Source organism: Pleurodeles waltl, chromosome 4_1 (genome assembly GCF_031143425.1).
Source record: "Pleurodeles waltl isolate 20211129_DDA chromosome 4_1, aPleWal1.hap1.20221129, whole genome shotgun sequence".
Classification (NCBI taxonomy): Eukaryota; Metazoa; Chordata; class Amphibia; order Caudata; family Salamandridae; genus Pleurodeles; species Pleurodeles waltl.
Window position 1 is genome coordinate 197,626,581 of NC_090442.1, and position 21,970 is coordinate 197,648,550.

At 48.3% G+C, this 21,970-nt stretch overlaps 1 protein-coding gene across 8 annotated transcripts in view; it reads right to left on the bottom strand.

Annotated features, from left to right (window-relative positions):
* ERC1 (ELKS/RAB6-interacting/CAST family member 1) overlaps window positions 1-21,970 on the bottom strand; it is a 1,341,708-nt gene that overhangs the window by 600,592 nt on the left and 719,146 nt on the right. The gene's annotated exons all lie outside the window — the stretch shown is intronic.

The following is a 21,970-nucleotide window of genomic DNA, read 5'->3' on the forward strand; positions in this document are numbered from 1 at the left end:
CTTTCATTTTCTCTGAAAAAATGTTTTCTATGCCATTCACAAAGGGGAAGGGGTCCCCTAGGGACCCCTTCCCTTTTGCGAATGGGTTACCACCAGTGTGACACCGGTGGTAAGTACGATTGCTTTGCGACCGCGTTCGCAGTCACAAAGCAATGCAGCATTGCGCTGCGACTCGCAATTAGGAAGGGGAACACCCCTTCCTAATTGCGACTCGCAGTCCTGATTTGCGAGTCGGTAACCAGGTTACCGACTCGCAAAACGGGGATTGGGCATCGCAATGTGCTTTTTGCACGTTGCAAACAGCGAAATTCGCTGTTTGCAGCGTGCAAGAAGTTTGCTACATCTGTCCCTTGGTTTCTGGTATGTGCCATATCAAGATATATAAACAACTTGAGAATTGCTTTCAAACAGCCATGTTATTGGTTTCTCAAAATAACATGGCTATCACATCAAGTTTCCCCCTGCATCCATGTTGGGGGGGCAATGCCATTTCTATCCTATCACTAAATTGAAGGGACACATAGTCTTTGTTGATGACAACACACTCACCTAAAATCATCCTCAGATTTAATTTAACACAAATATGGAACGGTTTGTGCATTCAATGGTGTGCTGAATGGATTTGTTTAGCTTAATGGAACTAAAAAGATTTAAATTATACAATCACAATCCACAAGGTCTATAGCTTCTCCAATTATTTTTGATTTTTGAGGACCAGCCTCGTCTTTCAAATAGGAAAGAGAATGGGCGCTATTCAGGTTTGGTGCAAGAATTTTTAGCATTTCAGGCCCACCCGCATCCCAGGGATCACAACTTCCCTGGGGCAAAAGGTTGTCAAATATATGCGGGGGCCCACGCGGCCCCCCAAAGCCCTGGGGACCCCCACCTCCCAGGGGCTCAACTAACAATGTAGGGGGTCCATTACAACCCCCCCACCCCAGGGACCAGCATTTCCCCAAGGCAAATGTATTTAAATCAAAGCAGGGGACCCGTTCCACCCCATAACTCCAGGGGCAGTCACCTCCCCGGGGCAAATGTAATAAAATGAATATTGGAGGCCCACTCAGTCTCCCCGCAGCCCCAGGGACGACCACCACCTCCTCAGGCCTCCAATTCCTTAATATAGGGGTCCGTTGCGGACCCCCTGCTCTGAGGACCACACCTCACCAGGACAAATGTATTTCAATTAATGCATGGGACCTGCGCTGCACTCCTGCAGCCCCGGGGACCACCAGCTCCTCAGGGCAAAAGTAATAAAATGAATACAGTTGGGCCCGCGCAGCACCACCCCCCGCCCCACCCCGCCCCCTCAGCAGCCCTGGTGACCATCACCTCCTCAGGGCTCCAATACATTACTCTAAGGGGGTCCATCATGGTCCCCACCGGGGACTATCACCTCCTCAGGGCAAAACTGAATGATGGAGGGGCCATGTGGAGCCATATATGGCCCTGGGGACCGCCACCCTCCAGGGCCGGCTCCTGGTACCTCCCGAGGTGCCCACCCTTTGGGAGGTAGCTGTTTGATTTTGCTTGGCAGGAGCCGATAGCTCCCACCAAGCAAAAGCAAACATAACTTTCAAGAACCGGGAACTGCCTCCTTGCGGGACAATGCCAGCTCCTGCAAGGAGACTGCTGTCCACTGGGGCCTTGAGGATCATCCCTGGTCACCATAGACTTGTAAAGGTGCCCTTGGCACCCTTGCATATATGTCCGGGCACCGAGGATGGGGCCCCGGCATCCAAATTAGCCTAGGGATGGGGGAAGCATTGCCCCCTGCCCCCCCTTCCCTTTGGAAAAAACGATTTAGCCAAGGGGAGGTGGTGGTCCCTAGAGGGTCCTTGTGCCTCCCCCTCCTTATAGATATTTTTAAAAGTAGCCATGGTGAGGTAGTGGGGCCTGGGGGGGGGGGGGGGGATCTGCGCGGTCCACCCAAAAACTTATAAAATGTAGCCCCAGGGAGGTGGTGGTCCCCAGGGGGGTTCCGTGCACCCCCCACATATATTCTTTAAATGTTGTCCCAGGGAGATGGTGGTTCCCGAGGGGCCTATGCAGCCCCCACTAAATTTATACAGTTAATATTGGCCCCTTTAAGCTCCAAACCCCTTTAGCTGTCCGTGGCATGGGGTTTGGAGCTTAAACAGGGTTGACAGTAGGGCTTGATGGGGTTGGGTGGTTATGAAGGCCATGTGTGGCGGTGGTTGGATTAACATATACTAATTAAAATTACTTTATGTAAAAAAAAAAAAAACATAGAAATTCACAAAAAAAAAAATAAAGGTTATAGGGACGTTCTAGTTAGGCTCACATTTTAAACATACAAAACCATAGAAATTCAGCAGGTATAGACTGAGTTATTTCAAGTAACTGTAACTCGTGCCCTAAGGTAACTATAACACACGCCCTCGCAATGTATTGCTAATTACCCCACACATTGCAACACTCATGACATCTTTGATAACATCATTAATAATATCAATGCAATACTTGCAGTAACATTTTTGAGGAGAAAACTGTGCATGGGAGGGGCGCGAGTTTTAGTTACCTTAGGGCACACGTTAGAGATACTTGAAATAACATTTTTTTTCAGATCTTTTTATTGAACATAATGAGGTTCTGCAGAATAGTCGGCCACAAAAGTGGTCGGGCATGTACATACATATATATTTACTTATACAGTAAAATAATAAAATAAACATGGGAATACAGTGTGGTAGTGTATCAGAAGAACTGCGCCACATCAGTAGCAATCGCTGTGGTTATGTTTCGTGTGGGGTGTTAAGCTTTAAGCCTTCTTTAATTAAGGGACATATAGATGCGTTTATATATGTACACCTGTCTTCATACCTTGGGTTCTCATTGGTCCCTTATTTTGCATCACTAACCATGGTGTTGAAATTTGTCAGTCGGGGTATGCCCCGGTGTTGGCCTGGTCGACACCCTTTACCCGGGAGCAATGTCATAAATAGTGATCCGCGTACACAGCGGCTTCTTCTGCCCTTTACGACGTAGTAAGCAAGATATGTGAGTGAGTTCTATCAGGGTACACAAAACATGAGAATAGGAGGGAGTCATTTGACTGCCCAATACAATGTGGTGTATACGCAATTCAAGGTGGGTGGGTGTCATTTTTGGCCTCCATGGTAACAATAAAGGCGTCCCAAATTTCAGACCCTCCCTGGGCTAATCCCCGGTATTGTAGCTGACGTAGTGTGTGCACTTCTGCGTAAGAGCATTGTATCAGGTCGCGCAACCAGTTGCTGTATCCCGGAGTATCTGGATCCTTCCAGTGAGTCGCTATTAAGCGTTTAAACACTATGAAGGCCAAATCAATAAACCTGTATAACTGCTTATCCCCTTTGGTGCACCGGCGCAGGCCTAGTAGGCATGATTCTGGTTCCATATGTAGCGTATAATCTGCAATATCGGCTATGGTGTCCGTAATGGGTTGCCATGATTTGACCAGTTGGGGACACGCCCATACCATGTGATAAAAATCTGGGTCTGAACCTGGGTACATTCGTTTTATGTGAGCTGGGGACTAACAGGCGTGATGTACGTAATCGAACTGAGTGTATCGAAGTCTGGTATTGCGAGAGACATTTTTGATAGCGGATAATGCCGCCGTCCAGGCATTGTGGGACAAGGGAGAAGGAAGCACCTCATCCCATCTGGCTTTGGCTCGCATAGGTTCGGGGTATACCTGATCTAATAATATCGAGTATAATCTGGAAACTGTGCCCCTTGTGTTTCCAATCGATAGAATCAATGTGAGCAATTGTGATTCTTGTGGTTCAGCGCTACCCTGTTCTCACGTGGCTCCCAACAAGTGTTTGACCGCGCAGTATGTGATGAAGGTGCCGGCATGAATCTCCACTGTTGTCATGAGCTCGTCGAAGGACCTTAGTGTAGAGTCCCCATAAAGCTCACCTGAATTTGCTAGGCCCACTTCGCGCCATAGAGACGCGTCGTGATGCTTTATTAGAGTTTGGGCCCTAGGCAACTGAGTCCATGGGAGAATATGGCTTTGGGGCGCCCCTACCGTGGACATATCGCTGCCAGCACAACTTTGCAGCTACTAGTAAAACGGAGCCATGTGGTGGACGGTGTGAACTGTCTAGCAGCCAACTGAGCACCGGGAGCAGTGCCAGCATCTCGATTATCGCTGTACGCTCCGCTGAAGGGGTTTCACCAAGCCATAAGGCCGGCCATTGTAATTTGTCCGCTGCATAATACAATTCGAAATTAGGCATGCCCAGTCCACCCTTCAACTGAGGGTATTGCGTTATAGACAGCGCCACTCTGCATCTGTCCCTGCCCCATAATAAATCTGTCATTATGGAGTATAAGGTCTTGAAAAAAAGAGGGAAGCAGGGTAATCGGAAGTGCTGTAAAATAATATAAAAATCTCGGGAGGATGAGCATTTTTGTGATAGCTATCCGCCCCATAGGTGACAGAGGGAGAGCCACCCAGAATGGTAAAGAACCTCGCACTGAGCGAAGAACCCTATCTATGTTGCCCTCTCTGAGGTCCTCCATAGAATGATAGATCTGTATGCCCAAATACTTAAAAGTGGTATGGCACCACTGTAGCTGATAATTTAGAAGAGCCGAGTGGAGCTCCGATGGTACAAGGAAGAGAGGAAAAATGCAAGATTTAGATCAGTTGACCCGTAGGCCAGATATGGTTGCAAAAGTGTCGAGTGCTTCCATTACCCTGACCATGGAAGTAGTATGATCACGCAAATATATCAAAGCGTCATCCGCATACAGAGAAATAATATCCGGGAGCTTGCCGCCAGCGGTTCCATGGCGATTGCAAAGAGTAGAGGAGATAGCGGACACCCTTGTCTGGTGCCTCTACATATTGGGAAGGACTCAGAGATAACATGCCCCGTTTTCACGCGGGCCATGGGTTAGCATACAACGTCGTAATCCATTGAATGTATGCAGCCCCAAACCCCATCGCTTCTAACGTGCCAATAAGAAAGTCCCGGCTCAGCGTACCAAACGCCTTTTCTATATCCAGGGACAAGGCCACCGCATTGGTAGGGGACTCCGATTTGGCACTGTGTATTATACGAAGTAATCTTCTAATATTGAGGAAGGTGTTTCTGCCAGGTATAAACCCCGATTGATCCTTATGGATCAGATGCAGCAAAAACGGAAGGAGTCTGCTGGCTAAAAATTTTCCCAACAACTTACAGTCGGTGTTAAGCAAGGAGAGGGGGGCGATATGATCGGACGTCCAGGGGATCGCGGCCAGGCTTTGGGAGTACGACTACTGTATAAGAGCCTCATTCATCGGGTCAGGTAATTGCGCCCTGTCATATGCCTCATTAAACACCTGAAGCAGTGGCTGTAGGAGATAAGTAGTTTGAGATGTCAGATATTCCACTGGTAGGCCGTCTGAACCCGGTTCCTTGTTGCGGGCCATCTGTGATAGCGCTAAGCGGATTTCCTCTGTGCTAATTGGACCATCTAACTCATCAGCCTGCTCAGGCTATAAGCGTCTCCGAGGAGCGGACACTGAAAAATCAGCCATCTGCGTTGCAGGTGGAGGAGGACTGGACGAGTACGGGGCCCAATAGTAATTGTAAAAGGCTTCATTGATTTCTACCTGTGAATTTACCATCCGCCCTGAACCCAACTAGATTGCTCCTATAAGTGAGGGTTGAGAGGCTTGGCAGACTGGCCAGGCCAGTAAACGTCCTGCTCTAACTCCCTCTGCATATTTACGTGTCATATAATGTCTATAATCATGTTTGCTCAGTCTAGTATCCGCTTCCCTGTAACTCGCCCTCAGTGATTGTAGCTCCTCTACTGTCATCTCATTGCCCGCCACTGCGACTCCAGATCCGAAATCTCCCTTATCAACACCTGCCTAACCCCCAACGAGGCAGCCATACAGTGGCCTCGCACCACCACTTTGTGGGTGTTCCATTCAATTGCACGGCAAGACGTGGTGTTATCATTTATAGAGAAGTAGGTGGATAGACACTGGGCAAGTTCAGCACAAAAGAGGGGGGTTCGACAGTGCTTCTACCTGCATGCACCACGTAGGGATCCGTGTGCGCGGCTTTCCCCAACCCAGTATCACCCGAAGAGGGCTATGATCTCATATAGTGCGAACCAGGTAGTCTGACGCATGGATTTTGTGTATTACAGTCGGCGATGTGAGGATCATGTCTATCCTGGTATGGAGAGCGTGGATGGGGGAGTAAAAGGAATATTCGCACTGGGTCGGACGTCGTAGTCGCCAAACATCACACAGGCAGTTTGTCGACTTCCAAGCAGTCAGCTTGCGTGAATTACGACTGCTCGGGGCAGTCGGGAGTGGTGGGAAGGACCTATCTATATGGACGTCCATGACACAGTTAAAGTCCCCACCCCAGATGCTATCTACTGTTGGATCACGTAACAGACCCGTTGATAATGTGTGTAGAAAACCAGGCTGATTAATGTTGGGAGCATACAGCGCTACTAGTGCCAGGGGTGTACCATCCAGGCTTCCCTCCACTACTACATATCTGCCATCAGGATCAGTCCGCGTGCAGGCAACCACATAGGGTACCCCCGGAGCGATACAGATCGCTACCCCACGGGCAAAGGATGAGGATACTGTGCCCAACAGTTGCCCCCACCAATTTGTCCGAGTTTTATCCACGGTGGCGTCTGACAAGTGTGTTTCCTGGAGCATGGCAAAATGTATCTGGTGACGTTTCAAGTAGGCATTTATGCGCTGCCGCCTGCATGGATTCGCCATCTCCCTTCCATTCCATGTAAGCACGTTATATCTTGGAGTATGCAATTGACCTTGCACAGTCATGGGAGTACGGGAAGGAAGAATGGTGGGGAAGCGCAACGATCCCATACCATGACGACCATGAGGAGTACCTGGATAATCCTACCCCAGACACGCTTGCCCCTAAGAGGCCAAAACATACTCGTCACCCTCCAGGATAAGTGTATTGTGTGGCATTGATGTAATAGTCCCATGTAAAAACAAAGGGAGAACCCCATTGAAGAAAAACAAAAGAAGCAACAAAACTGATAAACAATAGCACTAAGTGTGCAAAAAACAAACAATTCCTGCAAGCAGGTATAGGTCAAACAGGTCCATATGGAACGGGCGTGGATGGTGTAGGTCAGCTTTAGAAGTGCCCATTCCCAGCCCAGCAGATGGACTTACTAAACCCACCTCACAGCGTGCCAGCAAGGGAGGCCCCAGATCATGTGCTACTCCCCGCGCTCCATATCCCAGTCCGATCTCCAGTGGTAGCTTCGGCCAGCCACGCGGACGCCTCAAGTGCTCAGTACATAGACAGTCAGCATTTCTAGATATGAATCAAATGTCATCTGCCTACCGCGGGGTGAGAAGCGGACCCAGGAGGGAGTCTGCAGAGTCAGAATGGGTTTCAAGCTCCGGTTCAGTGTCACCTTGTTCTAATGTCTCCACTGGAGGGTCGGCCACAAATCGCGTCGTCTCACGTAGTAGCCGAGACCGCTCCTCCGCCACCTGTTCCACAGTTGGTTTGATCCTTGAGCGCGGTCAGCGTTTGCGTTTCTCTTTGGGGGACGACCAACCCACCTCCGAGTTTTCCAGGCGTGCAGATCGGGCAAGACCCTTGGCGTGGAGCCAGGTCCATGCATCATCTGGAGAGGTGAAGATATGCACCTTGGGCCCGTCTTGTACACGTAGTTTGGCGGGAACAAGAGCGCATATCTGAAGTTGTGTTCACGAAGGCGCTCTTTTACCTGGTAGAAGTAACCACGTTTTTTCTGGACTTCCGCAGTGAAGTCTGGATAAGCTGTGATTGATGCATTCTCGAAGTGCTGCGGAGCCAACTTGTGAAACATTTGAAGTATGTGGTCTCTGTCCCGATAATTAAGTAACCCGGCTATTATGGGGCGAGGATGCGCTCCCGGCGGTAGTGGTCTGCCCAGGACTCTGTGAGTGCGTTTAATCGAAAATAATTTGGGGATTTTGTCCCATAATACAGTCTCTGCCAGCCATTTTTCTATAAATAGTTCAGCACAGGGGCCCTCTGCTCTCTCAGGGAACCCCACCAGGCGGATATTGTTCCGTCTAGATCTACCTTCGGCATTAACAGCTCCTCACTTCAGTCCGTCCACCTCTGATAACAAACGTAGTACCTTTTCTTGTAGCGCTCGGACCGTTGGGGCCAGTCCAACCAGGTCCTTCTCTGCCCCCGAGACCCGGTCTGCCAGTGCGCGTTGGTCGGCCCTGAGTAGCCTGACATCCGCCACTACTTCCCCAATCTTTGATTCCAGGGTGGTTTTGGTTTCCACAATGGCCTGCAACACTCTCTCAAACTGCGAAGTATGGTTGAGCAAAGGGAGATCCATCTGTCGCAATGCCTGGACAGTCGTATCCAGCTCCTTAGATGGGGCGTCTGGGGCATCCATAGCCCCGAGGGTGCTTTCGCCATTTTTGACTTGCCCATTTGGTCCCCACAGCAGTGAAAGAGGCCGCCAGGTGATAACCTTCTGATTAAAACCACCCAGATTGCGTCCCTGTAGATCAATGATGTGGGAAAGAGATCATCCGGTACTCCACTTTTTTTAACTGCTCGCCCACAACTGCAGCAGGTTTCCGCATCCATATATTTACATGTTATCCCACTTGGCAACCGCTCAGCATATGACGGCAAGTACAGACCACAGGATGTAGAGTTCAGCTGTCCCTGCAGGGGTGAGAGGTGGTGCCCAGCACTCCTTCTGGTGCTCCTGGGGTTGGATGCAAACTTTGTCCGTAGTAGGGACAGATGTAGGGTCAGGTAGCACAGGGGCCCGGGGCCACACTCATTCAGGCCATAGACCCAGCCCCTACACAGGCTTTATCTGATCCTGTGACTTATGGTGCGTTTCAGTAGTGCGGCGCCTCCGTATTATTCGCTCCCACCTTGGATCATGTGTTTGGGGGCCCACGCAAGGGACCGCACATAGCTGCGGGCCCCCAGGGCCAGTGGCGTCAGGGCGGCGCAGCCCGATGCGTGCCACCGACCAGCCGCTCGCAGCGCACAGAACCTCTTCATGGCCGCACGCGGCCCGTTCAACCCCGTCCACGGCCCAGATCGGATCCCAGGGCTACTGCAGACAATCCGAGCGGTGTGAGGCAACCGGAGTCCGCCCTCGGCCTCCGCTCCAACAGGTAGGCACCTCCGCTTACGACGGCCCGGGGCCGCACCTCAGGCCCCACTCCGTCTGGCCCGATTTGGGCCAAGCGCCCTTCCGCTCGGCCTAACGGAGCCTCTGCGCGGTCGATCACAGTCGAGGCACCCCCAGCGGCACCAGGTCGGCGGGGAGACATGCGATCCACCGACATGGATCGGGATTGCTTATTTAGCAGGAGATTTTGTACAACCGGGATTGGAGCTGTAGATTATGCTGCCGCTACGGTCGCCTTCTTGGCCAGGCCCCCAACTAACATATATATATATATATGTCAAAACAAATCCCTTTCAGGGTTAGAGTGACGCATAAATTATGCAAAAAAGAATAGAGAAATCTGGGTAGTTCCCAAGTTTAGGTGTAGAGCAGCTCTAGTAAGGAGCACCCTCCAACACCAGCAACACTCTAGATTTGCTCACCTCAAATGTCTGTTTATCTAGCAAAGTTTTTAAGCATAAGATCAGCACAGTGCTATCCACGCCGAGCTAGATAGTGACAAAGTCTTTTGCCATTTGTACAGCAAAGTCTTTAAGCATAGGTTTGACACAGTGTCAACCTTGCCAAGCTGTAAAATGACAAAAGCCATTTACCACTCCAGGCACAGTATTACAGCTTTGGACTGGTAAAATACCGTCCAAGCCAACCTGAAATGAGCAAAAGCTTGTCAAAGAGGTTTAGCTTTGTCCAAATAACTATGGCGATTAATGTTCCTTTTGAAGAGATAAAGTACTTTTGTCTGGTGGAAGTTTGGACTCATTGTAAGGTAGTGCAGAGGGTTAATGTGCCTGCCATAAAGAATGTTTACTAGGCAAATCACAAAGTGCATGTAATGCAAAAAAAAAAGTCAAAATAACTGGTGATTTATGTCCTTTTTGGCGAGAGAACATACTTTTGTCTAATGGAAGCTTGGACTCATTATAAGGTAGCACAGAGGGTTAATGTGCCTGCTGCAAAGAACGTGTGCTAGCCACATCACAAAGTGCCCATAATGTAAAAATGTCAAAATAACTCTGGCGATTTATGTTTCTGGAGAGAGAATGTACTTTTGTCCAGTGGAAGCTTGGACCTATCATAAGGTAGCAGAGAGGGCTGATGTGCCTGCTGCAAAGGACATGTACTAAGCAGATCAGAGTGCATTTAATGTAAAAACGATACCGCTGATCGAGTTTGTGCTTTGAGCGCTGTAAGCACCATGGCAGCCACGTAGCACAGACAAAAGAAAACAGTAGTTAGCCCACGCTGAAGTATACCAGCAATCATGCAATTATCCCTGTAACAAGGTCGGTGTCCAAGGCAGTAACCAAACTGCCCCAAGGCAGGACAAATGTAAAGCATTTACTAATGACATCAAGTCATTTTTAAAAGGGAAGCCCACGAACAAATGAAAGTGATGGCCGTGAGGTGGCCATGGTTAAAAGCCCACAATACTTACAACAAGTCAAACACTTGCGCGCTCAACGTAAAAAACAGCCTTGGTGCTGGGTGGGTTGTGGAGGCAATGATTAGCACAGAAAGCAGAAATCTGCAGTAGAGGCAGAATCAATATAGGCATAAGTAAATTGTGCACTTAGTATAACGTTAGAAAATGACGTCAAAGCCTAGACGGTGAGGGCGTAATGACAACTGGTCAGTCTGGGGTGCCTGACTGGCAATAATGACAGCTGGTATGCTAAAGTAACTGAACTATCAACCATGTGCATGATCTCGCATACCTCTAACTAATGACTGCAATTAAACCCCTATTAATTAATTTAGTTCACCATAAAGAAACTGAAATGACTGCATGGAATGTTTGTGTAGGAAAGTATCCCTCTTTCTTGGCATGGTTACCCCCTTTTTCTGCCTGTCAGTGTGTTTGACTGTGTTCACTGGGATCCTGCTAACCGGGATACCAGTGATTATGCTCTCTCTCCCAAAACTCTGTATTTCACCCACAATTGGCACATTGGTGCCCCATTATAAGTCCCTAGTATATGGTACCCAGGGCATTGGGGTTCCAGGGGATCCCTATGGGCTGCAGCATATATTTTGTCAACGAAACTGGACAAGGGAAAGGGGAGTGACCATTACCCAGTCCATCACCACCCCAGGGGTGGTGCTCAGGGCTACTCCAAAGAGTCCCCGGGTTTTGCCATCTTGAATTCAAGGCTGGCCAGGAACTCTGGGAGCATCTGAGTGGCCGGTGCCAGCAGGTGACGTCCGAGCCCCCTCCGGATAGGTGGCCACCCAGCTAGGTGACCAACCCCCTTTTCAGGGCTATTTAGGGTCTCTCCTTTGGGTGGTTCCTCAGATTCGGATGCAAGACTCCAGCAGGAATCCTTTGCACCTTCTACTTCGACTTCTGGATGAAGAAACTGCATCTGGACTCTTCAGGACCCTACAAGCTGCAACAAAGAAGCAAGACGCCTTCTGCAAGACTGTTTGTCTGGCTCCTTCCAGCAACTGTAATATTTCCCTGGTCGTGCATCCTCTGAGAACAGTCAGTCTTCAGTCTGCAGCAGAAGAGAGAAGGAATCTCCCTTGGAGTGAAGGAGTCACTCCCCTGCTTCTGCAAGCACCAACTGCGACGACGACCAGCTGCGTGGACCCACTCTCCTGCCGAGTTGCGTAGATCCTGCACCACGGGTGGTGCTAGTTGCGTGGATCCTGCATCACGGGTGGTGGACTGAAGTGGTCCCGACGGTCTTCTCTTCCAACTATCCAACTTGGCTGAAGTTAAGCCCCTGCCTACCCATGCAGGACAGTGCACTGCGTTCTTTGCAGCTTCCAAGGCTTATTGGCATCCTTCCTCTAAGATCTTCACGCAACTTGAAGCTCCAGCCCCCAGCACTCCTTCCTGCGAAGCCCCGCTCCCTGAGTGGTTCTCCAGCAGCGTGGGAGCCTTTTTCGTGGTGCTGCGTGGGCCTCTATCGACTTTCCTGTCCCCAGTCTGTGGGACTCCTGTGGGCGTTGTCTAGTCTTCTGTGGGCTCTCTGTGCAGCTGAGGGCCCTCTCTGACTCCCTCTCCTGGGTAGAGTCCACCTGGTCCCCAGCAGCACCATTTTCTGCTAAACGCGAGCTTTGCGTGTGACAAGGCTTGATGGCAGACCCAGACAACGCAAACCCAACTGCAATCCTCAATCCAGCGTGGGATATCACCTGCACCCTCCAGGAACCCAACTTCGTCTTCTTGGATGCAGTGCGGACTCTTCTTCACCGGTGGTTCACTTCTTGCACCTTCATCCTGGTGGGTAGGGGCTCCTGGCCTTCCTGGGCTCTTCCGTGCTTCTTGGACTTGGTGCCCTTTTTCCACAGGTCCTCTGGTCCAGGAATACACTGTTGGTGTTTTGAAGTCTCTTCTGGGTTTTGCAATATTCTTCTTTACTTCTCTGTGTGTTCTCTGGGAAACTTACTGTGATTTACTCCTGTTTTCCTGGTCGCTGGGGTGGGTTGGGGTACTTACCTCTGGGTTTTCCTATTACTCCCAACTCCCTGCTTACACACTACACTTGCCTAGGTGGGGGACAGACTTCTGCATTCCACTTTCTTAGTATATGGTTTGTGCTCCCCATAGGCCCATTTCTTCCTATTGTGATTTTCACTAATTGCACTGTTTTCTAACTATTTCTATGCCTATTTCTGCAAACTAGGTTAGATAATTTGTGTATTACTTACCTCCTAAAGGAGTATAGTCTCTATGGTATTTTTGGTATTTGTGTCACAAAAATAAAGTACCTTTATTTTTGGAATACGGAGTGTTTTCTTTCCTGTGTATAAGTACTAAGAGTGACTTCAGTGGTATTGCATAAGCTTTGCATGTCTCCTAGATAAGCCTTGGCTGCTCACCCACAGCTACCGTTAGAGAGCCTGGCTTCTACACATTAACTACACTACACTAATAAGGGATACCTGGCATAAGGTGTAAGTACCAAAGGTACCCAACATACACCAGGCCAGCCTCCTACAGGTTGCGTGAGCGCATATTAGAAATTGGGTTTCTAGTTGGCAGTGGTTTGCACTCTGTCCCAGTAGGGACCTGTTGTAATCAATGAAGGATGCTCGTAGGTTATAAAAGAAGTAGGTTTAGTAGCTTAGTTGTAGGTAACAGATAAAGCCCCACCAGGAGCAGCATCCTGCCGCTCAGCCCTTCTCACGCCAACTCTACACATCGAAGTACAAACACTGTCAACATTCCAACCGTACAATGACCTCATTCACTGGCTGAGCAGCATGGAACATCAAGGTAGTGGGGAGAATGCATAAGATAGAAAGAGGCCACAAAACAACCCTCAGTCTAGTCAGGGAAAGGGAGTCACACAGCTAAGATAACCCCTGCTTACCCCCTTGGGTAGGTTGGCACGAGCAGTCAGGCTTATCTCAAAGGCAAAGTGTAAAGTATTTGTACACACACACACACACAAAAACTAGCACAGTGAAAACACCACAAAAGTACTCAACACCAGTTTAGAAAAATAACCAATATTTATCTGAGTAAAACAAGACCAAAATGAGAAAAATGCAACATACACAAGCGAAGATACGAATTGTTAAAGATTAAATCTCAGTAAAGCAATTAGAAACACAATAGCTCCAACTGGGGCTATCACGACGTCTTGATGGAGTCATTCCCAACAGTCCGACACCACCCGTGAGGGAGTGCGGGACGGTCACTGAGACACACGGACCCCAGGCGCAGTACCTTTGAAAACAATGAAACAAAGACATTGCGCAGAGTCAGGGAGGTGAGGCGTTGCTGGAGCCCATGTGGCATCGGTTCCTCACTGCTATCGGGGAGGTGAGGCATCAGTTCTTTACGGTTGCAGGGCAGGTGATGTGGTGTCGGTGATAAGGTGTTGGTTCCTTATGACCTGGCAGAGTTGCTGAATTCAACAGGTCAAGACGTGAGGCGTAGACTTTGTGGTGTGGCGCTCACACCACAGGAGCTGCAACAGAGTCAGCGTCGGTGCCCCACATGTCAGGGACACAGCACTCAAGACTCACGATGTGGCGCAACTTCAGAGGCACTGTGGCGGTATCGAGCCTACAGCATCGGTCATGGTTGTTGCACTCAGTGAAACGGCTCCAGTGCAGGCAGCGGTGCGGCGTCAGTGCCTGTTTCTTCTGGCCTACACCAGAACTCACTCCCAAAGGCCCAGGAACTAGATTTGACACCACTTGACAAGTCAGGGCTCTCAGAAAGAGAACCTAGGTGCTGGCAGATGAAGTCTTTGATGTCCCCGAGACTTCTAAGAGGAGGCAAGCTCAGTTCAAGCCCTTGAAGATCCTTGGAAAGCAGGATGTAGAAAGCAAAGTCCAGTCATTTCACTCCCAGGACAGAAGCAGCAGGCCAGCACAGCAAAGCAACAGGCATAGTGGCAGGCCCGGCTACAGAATCCAGCTCTTCTTCCTGGCAAAGTGCCCTCAGTCCAGAAGGATTCTAAAGTTGTGGTTTCAGAGGTCTAACACTTATACTCATGTCTGCCTTTGAAGTAGGCAGACTTCAAAGGAAAGTCTTTGAAGTGCACAAGACCCTGCCTTTCCTGCCCTGGCCCCAGACACATTCCAGGGGATTGGAGACTACATTGTGTAAGGACAGGCACAGCCCTTTTCAGGTGCAACGGTCAGCTCCTACCACCATTTTAGCTCAGGAAGACCCCATCAGGATATGTAGGGGACACCTCAGCTCCCTTTATGAGACTGTCTAGTGTGAATTCACAACTGTCATTCTGACCCAGACGTGCATTCCACAGACATGCAAAGGCACAGAATGGTTAAGCAAGAAAATGCCCACTTTCTAAAAGTGGCATTTTTGAACACGCTATTTAAAAAACAACTTCACCAAAAGATTTATTTTTAAATTGAGAGTTCAGAGACCCCAAAACTCCAAATCTCTATCTGCTCCAAATGGGACATTACACTTAAAAGATATTCCAAGCCAATCCCCATGTTAGCCTATAGGAAAGATAGGTCTTGCAATAGTGAAAACCAAATTAAGCAGCATTTCATTATCAAGACATGTAAAACACACTAGTACATCTTCTACCTTTTAAATACAATGCACCCTGCCCATGGGGCTGCCTTGAGACTATTTTAGGTGCGACTTAAAAGGGAAGGTTTGAGCATGGCAAGTAGGTGCAACATGCCAGGTTGAATTGGCAATTAAAACTGCACACACAGACACTGGAGTGGGAGGTCTGAGACATGGTTACAGGGCTACTCCTGTAGGTGGCAAAATCAGTGCTGCAGGACCACTAGTAGCATTTGATTTAAAGGCCCTGGGCACACATGGTGCACTCTAAATACGCACTTACTAGCAAATCAAATATGCCAATCATGGATAAACCAATCACCAATACAATTTAGACAGAGAGCACCTGCACTTTAGCACAGGTCAGCAGTAGCAAAGTGCCCACAGTCCTAAAGCCAGCAAAAACGAAACTCAGAACAGGATCAACACAGGAGGTCAGGTGCCAAAGAGCCAGGGGAACCACAACAAAAGCTGATAGGTCTAACAGTGCACAAGACAAATCCCAATACCACTAGACTAACTACTAACCTTGGGTCCTGGGAAAGAGTGCTGTTTGGCGTAAATCGCTTCAAAGCCTTGTCTGGGGTAGAGTGAGTGCTATATAATTGCAATTACTAAATATCCTATTTTCATCTTGGAAAAACAAACATGGTTCCCTAAAATAAAAACTCATAATTTTCATTAAAAACACGATATGTGCCCTCAAAAACCATCTTTGCATTTTAGGCAGGGGCATCTCCTTCTTTAGAGTCAAGGAGAAATACCCCGCCAACTCAAATGCCCCCAAAAGCCCCAGAGATAAAAAAATAAAATGTTAATAAAGTTACTTCTAATTCAGCCTGCTTTCCCAGAAAGTGGGGTTACTTTATTACCACTTTATTCATTCACCCATACCGAACCGACCATCAGCAGAATGGAGGAGGATGGGCTGCCTGGGCACTTAGTCTTGCGACGGCCAGCCAGACATATGCACTTTGAAACCTCTCCAACCCACCTGTCCTAAGGCAGCGGAGTTATAGCAAGCACAGGCCTCCAATGCCCTCTGGAGCGCTGAGAGAGGCCACTCCCTCCAATCCTGGTACTTCTATCATGCAGGTTAACAGCATGAGAGCAGAGCCAGGATTAGCGAAGAGAGTTGGCTGGGGCCCGCGCTGAACACCGGAATGCAGCGAGGAGGAGGACGTGCAGTGAAGAGGAGGACGTGTCACGCATGTGAGGTAAGAGGATTTTTATTATATTTGCGACGCGAAAGTGCATGCAACCCCACACGACCCATTTGCCCGCCCCACCACTCTCCGTAGATGCCAACAACCACTGGTTTTAAGTAAATACGTGTTTGGTGCCTATATATAACTTACTAGTTTTCTCAAGTGCTCACATTTACTAGTGGCACATATGAAGAGATTCTGTTTCACACACAGCACCATTTAAAGCTTTGGATGCCCACGATATGCTAAGAATGACAACAACCCTAGCACAGCTAGTATAGCGAGGGGTGGCATTGTACCATGTTTGCTCAATAGAGAACATCAATTACCTTTATTCAATGGTCAGGATTACACTAGGGGTTGGAGCCTTTATATCCCATTATGCCACACAGTGATAATTAATATCACCAGACCAGGTGCTTTGTAAAAGGATCTGCACCATTGTGCCGGGGATACCCCCATATGCCAATAATGACCACCAATATTCCAAGGTGAGAGTTTTTCATTTAAAACGTTCCGTTTTCTCTACTTAACTTCTGTCGGTTGTTTGAACAGGTTTCTCGCTGCTGTTTTGTTCTTTCCCTCAGCTATTAGCACCACTCGACTCCAGCCACCTGCACAGACATAATCTAGAAACTGGCCGGCGGGGTCATCTATACAGGTCCACGCAGCGCGCAATGTGGAGGATGATGGGAATTAGGCGGATTTCGGAGGTGTGGTGGTGGGTAGCTGCGCAGCCTGACGTGTGTACCACTGGCACGGCCATTGCTTGGCTTTAATGTGAATGCCCTCGCAGTGACCCCGGGGGCGTAATAAAAAGGCAAGCACCAGCTCCATACAATGCAATGTCTGCGTATTTTTAACCAAACGGCCAAGGGCCGATGTTCTAACTCAGCCTGCTTTCCCAGAAAGTGGGGACAGGTCCCAAGCCAGAACATTAAAAAATAAATAACTTTAAAAAAAAAAAAAGGAGGCAGTAATACCACTTTCGTTCCAGTCGGCAACCCGGCTGGCTGATGAGAACCCACCTTACTGCCTTAGATGGTGGCTCAAGAGCGAGGTCTCAGTCTGCAAGGAGAGTACGCATTCAAAACGCACCCAATTAGTATTACAGGGAAACACTCACAAGGAACCCTGCAGAAGCAGCGCTGAAGGGAAACATAGGGAGCGCTGTAAACACCTCTACTGAGGCTCTGCAAGCAGTGAGGCATTAAACCCACAACAGGAGACAAAATAGTTGATTCAATTCCTATTTTGCAGCACCAACTGTAATAATCTGAATGCTTGGAAGATAGAGGTGAACGCTGTGCAATCGATGTATTCCAGGTACAACACAGTACACACAAACTGCCATCCCATAATGGGGAGAGGAAATCCTTGCACAGAAACTATCTCAAGCCGCAAGAAGGCATGGAGAGAAGACTTCAAATCGATGGGAAGGTGGGGCGTACTTGTCTTCACAGGCATAAAATGACCTTCGACCAAGCACAACGAGGCACTGAAGAGGCCACCTCCCCAAGGGTCCTGAAATATATGCATTTGAACCTGCAAATGAAAAAGAATTTTGGTTTCACGCCTTTAGAGATCTTGCACTACCTTGTAGGTAAACTGGGGATAAATAAAAGAACTGTATCAATTTATGTCATGTCCCAGGCCCAGCTCTTCTCATGCTGCGGCCTCACTAATCGCCTGTCTTCTCCTTCCTTTTTCGCTCGTTTTTTTGAGTGCCCCCTCTGTGCTTTTCCCTCATTTTCACTGCTTTCTCGTTGCTTTTTACCCCGATTTTTGTGCCCTCTCCTTGTTTTTACCGTTTCACTGCTTTCTCCCTGCTTTTCCCCCCTCATTTTTTGAGCGCCTTCGCCTTACTTTTCCCTTGTTCTCATAGCTTTTCCTTTCTCCTTGCCCCCTACCCGTTTTTCAGGTTCCGCATAGCAGCGCACAAGCGCTGCTCTTCTCAACATGCTGCAATCTATTCTGTGGACTTTTACCACGCCCATTCATGCCCATCACTTTCATTCGTGCCTGAGCCTGCCTTTCAAAAACCCCTTGATGTTGGCAAATACTTTTGTTTGTCCCGTCTTGAGACTGTTTTGTTACCGCCTTGGAGACTAACCCTGTTGCATGATCCGCAAGATACCTTAGTGTGGTGCACTATTTTATTTAATGTATGGTGTTTCTTCCTCTTCCTTGGTTTCAGGCATCTTGCTGTTTCTTTGTGATGTCTGTGAGGTCTTTTTTATATATTTATTTGCAGTTTTATGTAGACCAAACTTGACACAAAGGTATTGGAGCGCTTTATTTCTTTTTTCAATTTTATATGGCGTGACCTCAATACAAAGGCATTACGGTGCTTTACATGAGCATTGGTTACATTACACAAGAACACATTCATTTTTGGAGCAAGTGGAGATTCAGTGATTTGCCCAGAATAACAGGATGTTGAGCCTGTGCCGAGACTCGAACCATGTTCCCTAGCTCCAAAATCGGCAGCTCTAGCCCTTATGCCACATCCTCTCCCCTAGGGTTCTTTGTCTGGTGCATGATGGGGCAGTCGGGGAATAACTAATTTCGTTTTTTATACAGGGCTTCGTAAAACAGATTCTGCCATTTCATAGCGCTGCAAAGCAGGTGCCATTCGTCACAAAATCGCTACAATCAATTTGTATGGACCTTCCAGAGATGAAGAGGTGAAAAAACTGTCAGGATTGTAATCTGTGACATTTTCGTTCTGTCAAGACCTCTGCAGAGGGTACATAAACCAATGATTTGAGTACAGCTTAACACTAGGCGACAGCACGTGCTCTTGATAACCTCCGGAGGGTCAACAACCAAGCACAGGTTAGTCCTAGGCAAGAAGATGGTGCAAGGTGCTGTCTCCAAAATGGTGGAAAAGGAGTCGTGACTCCAGACCAAAGCACTTCACAGCCTCAAGCTTGATAGAAAAACATCTATCCTTTGGTTGTAAATTGGTCCTCTTCAAATAGAGTTCAGTTAGCACAAATTAGATACAGAGATATGACAGTGCTTTACACGAGCACTGGTAACATTACACAATAACAGATTCATTTTTGGCAGCAAGGGGAGATGAAGTGATTTGCCCAGAATCACAGGATGTTGAGCCGGCACAGAGACTCGAACCATGTTCCCCAGCTCCAAAGTCTCCAGCTCTGGCCCTTATGCCACATCCTCTCCCCTAGAGTTCTTTGTCTGGTGTGAGTTGGGGCAGTCTGGGAACAACTTGTTTTTTTTATATAGTGCTTCGTAATACAGGTTCTGCCATTCCATAGTGCTGCATAGCAGGTGCCACTCTTAACAAAATCACTATAATTCATATGCAGGTTAGCTGCCTCTTCCGTTATTCTCTTTGTATACAGTTAATGTATAGGAAAGTGCTCCTTTTGGCATGGTTACCCGCCCACCTTTTGCCTGATATTGATGCGGACTTGACAGAGTGTGCTGGTGTAGTGAATCCTAGTTTGTTTTAATGGGATACAGGAGTTAGCTAATCCCTTGGTTTGCAGACTCATGCCCCCATCACCTATTGACTTTTACCCTATTTAGGTTGCTCTGTTTTAGCGCATTTTTTAATTAAATCTTTCAAAATGGCTGCCTTGTTTTTAGTTAGGCCCATGTTTTAGTTTGCGTCATCAGTGCCACCGTGCTAAGCCGTCAATATCAAGCGACAAAGATAAACTGTAAGTGTTCACATTAGGTACTTTCCCTCTTCACGCTTTCGAAGGAAATTGTTTATATAAATTACCGTCCCAAGCATATCTTGTTATATATTGTTTGGGAACAGACCAACATCAAGGGTCCAAGCAGATCTGTATAAATACTCCTTACTTAAACAGATAGTCAGAGGGATTCTGACCAGATGTCATCGCTGCTATTGATGCTGCACGTCGCCTTGATGCTGACCCAGTCATCATGTCCCTACGGAGTCTGAGCTAGAGACCTCATTCCCAGGTAATGACGGTTGGGGGGTGCTCTTCTCACGCACATGGCATTGGCAGATTAGGTTTAACACGCCTAGCTCTCTTTTAGGTTAGAGATTAGGTACATGACATTAGGCTATTAGGACATATTTCACATCTCATGTCATTACATGTTATTGCAAGATGGCAGGGGTCTTTGTATTAATGACTCGTCTTTACTATTCTGTTTCTTGCACTATTATCCTAATCATTGCAGCCCATGCAACTTATCGCAGAATGCAGTTTTGCTAAATAAAACCTATTGAAACTTTACTGCATCTTCTTTGTTGCCTGTGTTTGATTGAGACTTGGAGATTACATGAGAAAGGGGTAATCTCCGTTTAACTACGACACTGCCTGAGATGTTGCACTCTCGAGTCCATGCATAAAGGCTGCCACAAATCACCTTTTACTGTTTGGGTTTTTGGTGAGGTGCTGCTTGTGAGCCGGGAGGGTTGGGACGACAGTTGTGATTTGTTGTAGGACTGGCATAGTCGCCTACAAACATAAATACTGTCATCCTTAAACCAGTAGTCTTGCCTAGAGCAAGAGTCAAACGACAACACTGGGATGCTGCTAACCAGGCCCCAGCACCCCTATTCTTTCCCTAAAAATGTACCACTATTCCCACAATTGACACACCCCTGCACACAGCTAAGTCCCTTGTAAAGGGTACCCTGTGACCAGGGGAGGTCCCCAACAGCTGCAGCATGTAAAATGACAGCCTAGGGAACCCCTCACCAATCACATGCACGCTGCCATTGCAGCTTGTGTGTGCTGGTGGGGAGAAAAATACAACGTCGACGTGGCACCCCTCTCAGGGTGCCATGCCCCCAAACTACTGCCTGTGACATAGGTAAGTCACACCTTTAGCAGGCCTTACAGCCCTAAGGCAGGGTGCACTATTCCACAGGTGAGGGCATACCTGCATAATCAATATGCCCCTACAGTGTGTAAGTCCATTCTTAGACATTGTAAGTGCAGTGTGGCCATATAAAGTACATAGGCTGGGAGTTTGTCATTACAAACTGCACAGCTCCATGATGGCATGTATTTATTGAAAAATGCACCCAGAGAGCATCTTAGAGATGTCCCCTGTATTTTAGCCAAACGTCTAGTGCAGGACTGACAGGTCTGTGTCAGCCTGCCACTTCCAGACGAGTTTCTGACCACATGGGATGAGAGCCTTTGTGCTCTCTGTGGCCAGAAACAAAGTGTGAAGGATCTGGACGAAGATACCACACGACAAAAGGTACCCTGCACCGCAGCCCCCTGGCCTTGGGGAACCCGACATCCGGTGCAGCAACGTGCAGCACACGGCTCTCCTCTTTGTCCAGCCTGTGGCTTTTCCGAATCAACCCCAGGTACCGAGCCAGAAGCTTACTTGTGAACCCCAGGGTCCCCCTACTGAAAAGCATTGGGACCCCGATGCTAAGTTTGCACCCTGCACCTAGACGCCCCTGTGCCACTGAGGGTGGGTGTTTGGTGCTAACCTGTTTCCCCCCTTCCTCCCCCAAGTGCTCTCTTAAACCTCCTAGGTCTGCCCTCCAAAGATGCGGGTACTTACCTGCAAGCAGGCCTGATTACGA